Source organism: Panthera tigris, chromosome B3, assembly GCF_018350195.1.
Source record: "Panthera tigris isolate Pti1 chromosome B3, P.tigris_Pti1_mat1.1, whole genome shotgun sequence".
Taxonomy (NCBI): Eukaryota; Metazoa; Chordata; class Mammalia; order Carnivora; family Felidae; genus Panthera; species Panthera tigris.
In genome coordinates, this window is record NC_056665.1 from 134,546,233 (window position 1) to 134,558,857 (window position 12,625).

Here is a 12,625-nt window from a genome sequence, read left to right on the forward strand (position 1 = left end):
TTAAAATAAGAAATGATTAATTCAGAGAAGTAGGGAAGGAATGAGAATCCAAACCATGCTCTTAATTCAAGTGAGCAGATCACATGACCTTTCCAAGCCTCTGTCTTCTTTGTCATATGAGGATCCTTTTGATTTCACTAGGTGGTTGTGAGAATAAAATGTTACGGATTCATATCAAAATGCTTTGAAAAGTACAAGATGTGATACAAAATGCAAGGATTTTACCCGCGTTGATTGACAAAGGAGCTTGCTCAGAGATACACCTAGCGTGAGACCTAGGGCTTTCCATATTTAGGGATGAGGTGGGCCAGTGGGCAAACCCGCAGCCAGGTTTTACTGTCTCACGCGGGGTTGGCAGGTCTGTTTGGACTGCGCAGAGATCCCCTGTTCCGAATTTGTCATTTATTAGAAAGAGGAAACTGGCTGAAAGGCGTAAGCCCAAATGAGAAAAATGAATCACCAACTCATTATAACTTCCTTTGTTTTTCAGGATTAATAGATCCTAGGTCATAAAAATAATACGTTGATTTTAGAGTTTAAAATTTGGGTATTAATTAGCGCAAGGAACAAACTCTGAGTGTTTCTTCTTTGTTTACTTAGCTGGGAAGACAAAGATTTGTGTTTACATTGGCTTATTTGGAATTAACATTTTGATCTCTATGCTCTATTCTCTACCACCCACGATGACATTCAATTCAACTCAGTAGATATTTACTGAGCTTCTGTTTTGCTCCCAAGCTGGGAATACTGTGAACAAACAAGACAGGTATCCTCACCCTTGGGCGGCACATAGGCTTTTGGAGATCAGCCCCAGCCTTTGCCCTGGGCTTTGAAGGAAACGGCAGGTTGTGTGTGTGTGTGTGTGGGGTGCACGGGGGGCCCGAAACCCGCAGACATCACACCCAACCCGCCTCAGATGCATTCTGGGAGGGATTTCCATGAAATTACCACCAGCAGAGGTGGGCACCCAGGTTTGAAACCATTCTTTTTTGAATTCCTATAGAGCCCTCCGGTCCTTTAAGGATATCCTGAATCAAGAGTCTGATATTTAAACTGATAGCCACTCATCACATTTGAAGGGCAGACATCTGAAATTAGAATGCCCAAAGATCAGGAAAGCAAAAGATGATATTTGGTGTGTTTTCACAGGGCAGAGTGTTTTAAGATACTACACTCATCTGCATGGTGGCTGAAGGATTTTTTTTTTTTTTTTTTTTTTTTTTTTAGACAAGCACAAAAAACCCAAACCAATTTTCAGCCTGAGTACTTCCCGTGATTTTGCTTCATATACTGACCAGATGGGTTCCAAGTTGGGTTTTCCTGAATCTATGCATCAATGGCCTTGCCCAGCTCAGAAATGCAATCAGCAGGGCTCATCCAAAAATGGAAGAACCCTGATTATTTATTTATTTTTTTGTATTTATTTTTAATGTTTATTTGTTTTTGAGAGAGAGACAGACAGACAGACCATGAGCAGAGGAGGGGCAGAGAGAGGGAGACACAGAGTCTGAAGCAGGCTCCAGGCTCCGAGCTGTCAGCACAGAGACTGAATCAGGGCTCAAACCCATGAACTGTGAGATCGTGACCTGAGCCGAAGTTGGACGTTTAACCGACTGAACCGCCCAGGCACCCCAGAACCCGGATTTTTTAAAAAAGTATTTTATCTTTTTTAAAGGTTTATTTTAATCTTTGAGAGAGAGAGAGAGAGAGAGAGCATAAGGGCACAAGTGGGAGAGGGGCAGTGAGAGAAGGGGACAGAGGATCCAAAGCGGGCTCTGTGCTGACAGCAGAGAACCCAGTGCGGGGCTCGAACTCGGCTCAGACTCACAAACCGTGAGATCGTGACCTGAGCCGAAGTTGGCCGCTTAACCGACTGAGCCACCCAGGTGCACCTTCTGTTTTTTGATAATAGCCCCCCTAATGGGCGTGATGTGGTATCTCATTGTGGTTTTGATTTGCATTTTCCTAATGATTAATGATATTGAGCATCTTTTCAGGTATTTATTGGCCACCTGTATGCCTTCTTTGGAGAAAGATCTGTTTAAGTCCTTTGCCCTTTTTAAAATTGGGTTGTTTTGGGGGGCGCCTGAGTGGTAGTCAGTTGAGCGTCTGACTTTGGCTCAGGTCATGATCTCACCCGTTCGTGAGTTCAAGCCCCGCATTGGGCTCTGTGCTGACAGCCCGGAGGCTGGAGCCTGCTTCAGATCCTGTGTCTCCCTCTCTCTCTGCCCCGCCCCCCGCTCATGCTCTGTCTCCCTCAAAAATAAACATTAAAAAAAAATTAACAAAAATAAGCTTTGGCTTCTGTTTCTGAGTTGATACCTCTTATATATGGAAAAAATGGGTCACAGAGTCAGAATCAGTATTTAGGGTCCTACTATTACAACAGGGCTTTGTCTCACTTCCTTTCTTACTGAGGTCCAGAGGCGAGGACACTCATTTTTTGCTATTTGGGGCTGTAGCCTTAAGGGGCCAACCCCCCAATAATAGCCGTGCCTTATTCGCTGCATCTTATGGAGTGATCGGAGCCTAGCTTCTTAACCCTAGTGTATGGACTGAATTGTGTCTCCCTTCCCCAGCTCCATAGGATGAGGCCCTAACTTCCAGTGTGACTGTGTTTGGAGACAGGGCATTTATGGAGGTAATCAAGGTAAAGGAAGGTGATATGGGTGGGCCCTAATTCAGTAGGACTGATGTCCTCAATAATAGGAAGAAACACCAGAGCTCTGTTTTTCTCTCGGTGCACACACAGAGGAAAGGCTACATAAAGACACAGCAAGAAGGTGGCTGCCAGGAAGCAAGAACTCACCAGAAACCAACCCCGCCAGTACCTTGATCTTGGACTTTCAGCCTCTAGGACTGTGACTTAACAAATTTCTGCTATTTAAGCCACCCAGTCTGTGGTATCCTGGCATTATGGCAGCCTGATCTGACTAATCCACTTGGATTCAGAAAGTAAGCAGATGGAGAAGAACCCAGAGAGAAGAGCCAGGGTGGGTACAGGTGGGTCCCACGATAGCTTGGGTCACGCTAAAATTTTTCTGGACTCTTCTAGGCTTCAACATGATGTCTAAGTAATCTCTTCCCGGAAGAACACAATTTCCTGATGTTGAAAATAGAAGGCTTACCGAAGCCTACTAAAATATAATCAAAGGCTTCCTGGATATCCATTGGCTGTCACCAAAAAGTGTGATGATTTCAAAGTCCCAGACATGTACATATTAGACTTTCCTCAAGGCACATATGGCTTTACCCCCAGTGTTAAACTTCTCGTCTTCCATTTTCTTGTCTGTGATCCCTGGTTTGGAAGGTTTTTCTCAGCTACTTCTGATATCCTTGTCAACCTTTCCCTCCCTGTCCACCAGATTAACTGCTAGACCCCTCTCCAGGCCTCTTATTTCTGTGAGATCTAGTCATACTTCAGACGGTCTTGGCTGTAAGGCAAACAGGATCTAGTGAACAAGGGCCAATGGGAAGAGGAGGAAGCTAAAAGCAGTTGTGGATGGCCATTGGTGGGGTGGGGCGCAGGCTAGTCGTCAGGCTTAAGGACGGGCTTTGGGCCGGGGGCTGGAAGGCCAAATGGGAAGCTGAGGCAGAACCCCGATCAAATGGTAGGAACGGGCTGGACACCGTAGAATTTGCCCAATATGCCCAACGTAGAAGGTGTGTGCAGACTTAAGCTTCTGAGTCACTGACATCCTCCTTTCTGCCCCTCACCCTTTGTTCTGTTTTCTCAGATTCCAGCCCCCTCTTCCTGTCCTCACCTAGCCCCCGCCCACCCCATCCAGTCTCTCTGTTTCATGCTACATAATCTTTCGTTGCTCTTGGCTTTGTCTGCTCATAGAACACTCTCAGAGTAATGTCACAGTCCAAGAATGTCTCTCAAGGTGAAGGACAGGATCCCAACATGAGTTAGAGGCTGGCTGAGACACCTATATCAGCTTCCCGTTGGGAACTCTGGCACATAGCCCAGAGGCTCCGAAGGTTTTAGCTGTTGAGTTGGGAACTCACGACACGGGCTGGGAGGCCTAAGAAAGTGGTGAGGTGGGAATGTATACTCAGGAATTCTCCACCTAGCCCTCACTATACGATAGTCCTTCTCAGGCTCTAACATACATCTCAATCTTCTCAACGTGCAGATGCTGATGTAGGAGGTCTTTAGTAGACTCTGATGTGTGGCCTTGAATTCTGTATTTCTAACGAGCTCCCAGGTGATGTGGATGCTGTTCTTAGTTCCTGCCCTTTGAGAATCAAGGTCCTAGAGCATCATGTTAAGGGAGGGACACCTGTGCTGGAGTTTCAGGTCCCATGGAAGGAAGGCTGGAATATTTTTGAGTGTCATGGGCTTCTAGTCATAGCTGGTGGCCACCACCCCCTCCTCCCCTGCTCCTCATCAGCTTTCGATCTGTAGCACAGAGGTTCCCAAGCTTGCGCACGCATTAGAATCACCCGGAAAGCTTGAAACACTGCCAGCTGGGCTCCGTTCTCAGACTTTCTGATTCACTAGGTCTGGGGTGGGGCCCGAGAATTTGCACTTCTAATAAGTTTCCGGGTGATGCGGATGCTGCAGGTCTGGGGAGCAGACTTTGAACCCACGGCTGCAGAGTAACTGAGCCCGGGATACCAGAAGGGCCCTACCACAGTGCGTCAGCCGGCCTTGGGTTTCAATCTGATTCTGCCCCCTGCAGTGTAATGGTAGTCAAGTCACTCCTATTCCCTGAAATCCAGGTTTCCCATCCACAAAACGGCGACAATGCATCTCACTGTGCAGCGTCGCCGAGCAGGTGAAAGAGAATGTTTGCAAGTACCTTCACACATGTTTGTCCTAAAGAAAGACTTCCCTTCTGCCATCGAGAGCCTGCTTGCTGCGGTCACACCAGTTAAAACATTTTCAGTCAATGGGTCGGCTATTTCACTTGCTCGACTTACCGTTTTCATGGAACCGAGGAAATGAACCCAATGATTAGATCATTCCCCCCCCCAGTATATTCAGGAAAGTAAGCTCTGGAAGATCTGCATCTGAAACACCCAGGGCAGGGCTAAATAAACTTTAATGTGCCTAAAAAGGGCTTGCGGGGTGGGGGGGTTGTTCAAATACAGATTTTTATACAGAAGACCTGGGAAGGGACTTGAGAATTTGCGTTTCTAACAAGCTCCCAGGTGATGCTGATGTTGCTGGGCTCAGGCCCACACTTGGAGTAGCAAGGATGCTCAAGCAATTGAACATGCATTTTCGTTGATCCGGCCCAGACTTACCCTGCAATTTCCTCAGGTGATCCTTGGGCAAACTGAAGCGTGAAAGCTTTAGTCTCTCTTTTGCCTTTTAACTTTTAGCCGTAGCCCAAACAGTGGAAGGTGTCAACATCACATCGCAGTCCCTGCCCCATTTCATGGAGATATAAAGACAAGTATAGCTGTGTCCCAGTTCCTTCTGACTGGAAGGAGGCGGGGCAAATCATTTCCTGTCGTGTTTATTCTTTTGAACTCAAAATCTGCTCATCTGTAACCCGGGAAAAATAATACTGTCCTTGTTATGCCCAGAATTCGTGATCCCCAAAGACCGCCAGGGAGCCGAGTCCAATGCAAAAGCAAAAGAGCCTTTATTCAAGCTAGCTCAAGCTCAATCCCCTACCTGCACCGACGCAGCGGTGAGATACCAGGGAGAGAGAGCGAGTTTCAAAAGCACAAAGGTTTTATTGGGGCCTAGGGGCAGTTGGTGGGGTAATGGCTGTGGCCTCAGCCGATTGGCTGGGGAAGGGTCGTGGCCTCGGCCGATTGGCTGGGGAAGGGTCGGAGTCCTGTTACGCAGGTCGCTGGGCGTGTTTTGATCAGGAAGTTTGAACGGGTGAGCGGGAGGTTACTCAACGGGAGGAGGCGTGGTCTAGGTGAAGGACACAGAACAAGATGGAGTCCGCTGGGGTAGGTCCGCTGATCACTGGGAGTCCGGGTGACCCACTGGGCCCAAAAGCACTCTGGGAATTATAGAGATTTGCAAATGCGAAGGCCTCTCAAAATATTGAAACGTTTTAGAGCAAAACTTCCTGTATCTTCAAAAAAACTGGTTTTATTTTTTTAAGTTTTTAAACATTTTTTATTAATTTTGAGCGACAGAGAGAGAGAGAGAGAGTGAGCGGAGGAGAAGAGAGAGGGAGACAGAAACCCAAACAGGCTTTGCGCTGTCAGCACACAGCCCAATATGAGGCTCAGTCTCACGAACCCTGATATCACGACCTGAGCCAAAATCAAGAGTCGGATGCTAAACCAACTGAGCCACCCAGGCGCCCCTAAAAAACTGATTTTACATGGGCCTTGGCCATAGGCACGCTGGGAGGAATGCACCGAACCATGAAACTGTAAAATATTTTGATGTTGGTCCTAATTTAATCTAACCATTAATTTACAAAACCTTTAGGGGCGCCTGGGTAGCTCAGTCGGCTAAATGTCCAACAGCTCAGGTCACAATCTCAAGATATAAAAGGGGAAGATAGAACAAAATAGGCAGAGAGGGAAAGGTTAGGACTTGAGATCCCTGAGTGGGGGAAAAACATATTTTGGAACAATGCTGGGAGTGGCCGACCACAGTAAACCCCCTCAGGCATAAGGTTCCTCTTAAGAATGTCACGGACCCCACCTACTCACATCAGTTGTGTTGAAAATGAGTGCTTAAGTTCCAAACTCCCCCTCCCCTCAGGTTCCCCTTAGGAATTTGACAAAAGTCTTGACCAAAATAAGTGGTAGCCTATAAAATGTATGACCCGCAAGGAACGGTGAGGCCATAGACCACCCCTCATACAATGAAAATGAGCCAATCAGGAATGGACCACCCAGCATCTAGGGTTATCCAGCCAATAAGGGTAGGACCTGAGAAGGAAGGACAGGGAAGGGAAGGTGGGGGTGGGACTAGAACCTTATAAAACAAAGACCCTGGCCTCTAGTCCTTCTGCATTCACTTTGGAATGTTCCGTCTCTGCAAAGTGAGTTTCCTACTACTCTTCCTTTCTAATGGACATGATGATAAACTTTTGCCTGCTGCTCATTTGGTGTCCACCTCTTCATTCTTCGAAGCAGCGAGACAACCAATCCCCGGTATTGAGGTAAAAAAAAAAAGAAAGAAAAAGAAAAATCCTACAACAAGGATTCGTGAGTTCGAGCCCCACATCAGGCTCTCTGCTGATAGCAGAGTCCGCATCAGAAATTCTGTTCCCCTTGCTTTCTGTCCCTCCCCTGACTCTCTCTCTCGAAAATAAATAAGCATCAAAAAAAAAAAAAACAAAAAAACAAAAACAAAACAATTAAACACCTTTGTATTTTGGCCACCTCCAAAGAGAACCAACTGCATATGAACATCACTCCCTTAAAAGTCGTTTAAATTGTTAAATGCACCTTAGCACACGCAGCCCTTGAAGAGGAACACACGACATCACAGCCTTCTCCAGTCTAAGGGTTAGTAGGGTTTCAAAAGCAAGTGAGTTGTTTGGAACTTAAGCACTCATTTTGCCACACAGCTGATGTGAATAGTGCCTGGGTTCCGGGGCTAGATTTAGCTTTAATGTAGCTAAAACTCAATAACAATTGAGAGCAATGATGTGTAAAAAGTATTATGAGTTACAAAGCGTTTCTATGCCCATAAATTTGAAACCCTCAACTATCCTCTGAGGATGGATTTCATTTCCTCTTCATTGTAAAGATGGGGAGAGAGAGGGTCAGAGAGGGTAAGGGAATACATGTATAGAATCAGCATCGGGGCAAGAGTTTGAATCTGGTCTGCTGATGTAAAGCCTGGGGCATCATTACGGTCTTCTAGAACCAGTCCCAGTGAGCAGAATCCTGCAGATTCCACCTTGGATTTCCTACTTGTTTCTGTATCTACAAGATCTGGGGATGCTCCCGCACCTGCTTAGTCTCCCACCTGCCCGCGGAGGATTCAGCAGGACAGGGACAAGGGCAGAGTACGAGTCTGGAGAGCTACCTTAGTAGTTTTTGAGGCTTGCGTTTTGCTTCTTAGGCTCTTCCTTATGCTTTCTTTAATCCCAAGGGGTCTGTCTCATCTTTAATTGGAAGCAAAGTTATGGTCTCTAATTTAAACAAGAAAAGGAGTGAATTGCTTAGGATTCCTTCTGGATGCGAATGGCTGAGATTTAAAATAATATTGACCTATAGATGGAGGATTTTTTTTTTTTCTGACCTTAAGTCTGAGGGCAGATAATATAGGGATGGTATGGTAGTTTCACGAACTCCTCAGAAATCCAGGCTCCTTCTGCCTTTCTCCCCACTGTCCTTAGGGCTGATTTCCAGGCTCAATTTCACTTTATGGTGGCAGTGTGATCACTGTAGCTCCAGCCATCACATCAGCATTCCAGGTGAGGAAGAAGGGACACTAAAGTACATCTCCCAGATGAGCTATAGTGCCTTTAAAGCTGAGTACATTTGCACACCCAAGAAACTCCATATTTCATTTCTAAAGAGTAGGAACCGGCCTCTGCCTTGTCGGGTTCTAAGTAAATCAGGAACGGAACGGGGACCAGGGCTGATTGGAACATCTCAGGAACCCACAGAACATCTCGTTGGCAAGTGTTGTGGGCCAATTCCTCTCTGCTGCTTTTCATCCCTCTGAGTGTTCCCTCGAGATTCAAATTCCGAGGAGAAAGAGAGCCTGAATTTAAGTTAGCTGCCCATTGGCTGATCAGAGAAGGGAGCCTCCACAGTCGACACCCCATCAGTTATATACATGGGAGCAGCATCCTTGCCCAAAGGAGAGGATACAAAGCGTCTTCTGATGGGGTCTCCCCCACTGATATTCCCGACATGTCCAGGCACATCTGAATCTGCTTAGAATCAAACTGGAACTCTCACAAGAAGCCAAGTGCTTGGCACATAGGCTGTATTCACTGCGAGATCCCTATTCTTCGAACACGTGGCCTGGCACAGTTCCAAGCACACAGGGTTCAATAACAATTATCACTCTCTCCTTCCTTTCTATGCACAGGTGGTCAACTCCTTCCACCTGTTAGGACTGGGTTGTAACTCAGAGGGCTGAGCCAGCGTGGGGAAAATTCGACATAAATAGCTATGAACAGATTTGCACCAGAGGTTGCTTTCTGGAACGCTGAGGGATGAGAAAAGTGCATCTCGCAGGTGAGTTAGCGCCTGTGAAGCTGAGTACATTTACACACCCAATAAACTCCCCGTTTCGTTTCTAAGGAGGGAGAGTAGGTGCTGGCCTCTGCTTTGTTGAGTTCCGGGTAAATCATGAACTGAACGGGGACCAGGGCTAATCTGAACATCTCAGGAACCCACAGAGCGTCTCCCCGGGGGCAAGTGGTGTGGGATAATTCCTCTCTGTTGCCTTTAATCCCTGTGAATGTCTACTCAGGATTCAAATTTCCAGGAGAAAGGGAGTCTCCCCCAAAGGGAAGGACAACAAGCTCAGAAGCATTTTCCTTTGGAATGCCGGCCTGGAGAACTTTCCTGAGCCTCCTCTGGGCCTTGCTGCCCACACCTCGGCCTCCCATCCCCCCACCGGTCGGCAGAGCAACAATCCTTCCAGGCCTAAATTTCAGACTCCAGGAAGGAAGGAGGGCTGTAGGCTCTTTGGTGGCGAATAAAGCCCAGACTCCTCAGCCCAGCCTGAAGGGAGGAGGTGATGGGAGTGATGGGAGGTGGGGGTGATGGGAGATGGGGGTGATGGGAGCTCCCCCGTTCCACAATTTCAAGCCAGGAGAAGCTCACTCCTTGCATTTTGCAGAGATGTGGAAGGTAGCCATCCCTTGAGTTGGCCCGTTCATTCCATTTGTTGGGGAAGGTTTTTTAGTCTCCTTTCCTCAGTTCAATGCATTTAACCAGCTGAATCCCTACAATTGGCTGAGATCTGATTTCCTGCTTAAAAAAAAAATAAATAAAAACAACGAAAGTCATTCTAACCACCCATGAGTCTAATAATAATGAGGACCTCTGCGTCAGCAGTTGCCTGGATTCGGGTCAGCATGGGGTGGAGGTGGGGAGTAGGTAACCCAGGAAACCCGGGGACTATTTGGGACGAGTCAGACCTCAGATGGCCATAATGGATTGTTGGAGCGGATGGCTCCAGCTGGCGTGGTGTCCCTGAGATCTGCCGGTCTCAACCCAAATCACTGGGCATATTTAATCCCCCTTGGGGAGCCGCCTCTGCCCCATCTTCTTCCTTCGGGGACCGCCCCCCGGGCTAGGCAGGAGGTGTCGCTGATGGATGGCAACTGCCCCTCTGAGCTCGGGGTCCTGCCCAGCAGGGTCCTAAGGAAGAGCCAATTGCTTAATCAACCTCGCTTTTCTCCTCTCTTCGGTTGCAACTCGAGAAGTCAATTTTCTTTGTGCTCTTTCCCATGTCACGGCTCACGCTTCGAGGCACGGGCACGGCGGTTGTGGGGGCGCCAGGCAGTCTTGGTCCCACCGCCTGCGGGATGTGTGACTTCAAACCGCTTGCTGTCTCTGGCTTCCTCTTCCTCATCTGCGAAACTGGGCTCGTTGTGGTTCCTACTCATGGGGCTGTGGTGAGGATGAAATGGAACAGTCCATTTAAAGCTCTTAAGGGGTAGGGGCGCCTGGGTGGCGCAGTCGGTTAAGCGTCCGACTTCAGCCAGGTCACGATCTCGCGGTCCGTGAGTTCGAGCCCCGCGTCAGGCTCTGGGCTGATGGCTCGGAGCCTGGAGCCTGTTTCCGATTCTGTGTCTCCCTCTCTCTCTGCCCCTCCCCCGTTCATGCTCTGTCTCTCTGTCCCAAAAATAAATAAAAAACGTTGAAAAAAAAAAAAAGCTCTTAAGGGGCGCAAAAAAGCTCTTAAGGGGCGCCCCGGGGGATTCAGTCAGTTAAGCGTCTGACTTTGGCTCAGGTCACGGTCTCATGGTTCGTGGGTTCGAGCCCGGCGTCAGGCTCCGTGCTGGTAGCTTGGAGCCTGGAGCCTGCTTCAGATTCTGTGTGTGTGTGTGTGTGTGTGTGTGTGTGTGTGTGTGTGTCCCTCCCCCACTCACACTCTGTCTCTCTCAAAAGTAAAATAAACATTAAAAAAATAATAATAATAATAATAAATAAAACTCTTGAAGTGTCTGGGGGGCACCAGGGTGGCTCAGCCAGTTAAGCAACCGACTTCGTCTAGTTAAGCAACCGACTTCGTCTCAGGTCATGATCTCAGGTCATGATCTCTCTCAGGTCATGATCTCTTGGTTGGTGAGTTCAAGCCCCGCATCGGGCTCTGCGCTGACAATGTCGAGCCTGCCTGGGATTCTCTCTCTCTTCCTCTCTCTGCCCTTTCCCCACTCGATCCTGGGCATGTGCACACGCTCACTGTCTCTCAAAATAAATACATTGAAAACAAAGAAAGAAAGCGTCTGGAGCCCAGTAGGTGTTTGTCAATGTCAGATGCGATGGTCACAGGCAATGGGGATGAGACACAAGAACAAGGCCGTATGGGGGGCAGATGCCGTCCCTCGACAGGTGTACCAGCTGGCATCCCGCTGCGCAAATTCTTGTCCCAACTAACAGGCACATCACCGCACCTTCAACCTTCGGGGTTGCTGGTGAGTAGACCACACACGACCGATCGACTCTACTGCCTACTTTCTGCGGCCGCACAGAGGGAGCCAAGAGGCTAAAATGGCCTTTCTCTTAGGATTCAGGGTCTTCATTGGGAGCCAGGACCGACAGGTGGGTGTGGGTCTGGGGGCTGTTAGCTCTTGAGCAACATGGCCCCGGACGCTAATGTGTTCTGACTGTGTGAATGTTCGCTTTCTGCAGTTTCTGCCTCTTCATTTGCCTCCTGCGGTACTTGCTGCGTTGCTAAGGTGTTTGCTTCCAGCGGCTCCATTCCTTCCCCTTCGAACTCCCTGCTTCTGTGAGCTGGAAAAACTGAGCACAGTTGCATGCTCTACCGAGAACAGAATTTTCTGCAAAAGACCAGGCTTCGAGCAGGAGCCCGAGGGCTGTGCCATGAGCAAAACCTCGAGCTGATTCAGGCTGTGTACTGCAGTAGAGATGGAACGGACACGGAGTTGAACAGGTCTACAAGCCGCTGATTTTCTTTTTAGTTTTTTTTTTTTTAATTTTTTAAAATTTTATTTTAAGAGGCTCCACACCCATGGTGGGGCTTGAACTCACAACCCTGAGATCAAGAGTTGCATGCTCTACCAACTGAGCCAGCCAGGCACCCCATTTTAAAGTTTTATTTTAAGTTTCTTTTTTAATCTTTACTTATTTTTGAGACAGAGAGAGACAGAGCATAAGCAGGGGAGGAACAGACAGAGAAAGAGACACAGAATCCGAAGCAGGCTCCAGGCTCTGAGCTGTCAGCACAGAGTCCGATGTCGGGCTCAAACCCACAAACCGCGAGATCATGACCTGAGCCGAAGTTGGCCGCTCAACCGACTGAGCCACCCAGGCACCCCTTAAAGTTTTATTTAAAAAAATGATCACACAGGGATGCCTGGGTGGCTCGGTGGGTTAAGCATCTGACTTCGACTCAGGTCATGATCTCGCGGTTCGTGGGTTTGAGCCCCACGTCGGACTCTGTGCTGACAGCTCAGAGCCTGGAGCCTGCTTCGGATTCTGTGTCTCCCTCTTTCTCTCTGCCTCTGCCCTGCTCGCATTCTGTCTCTCT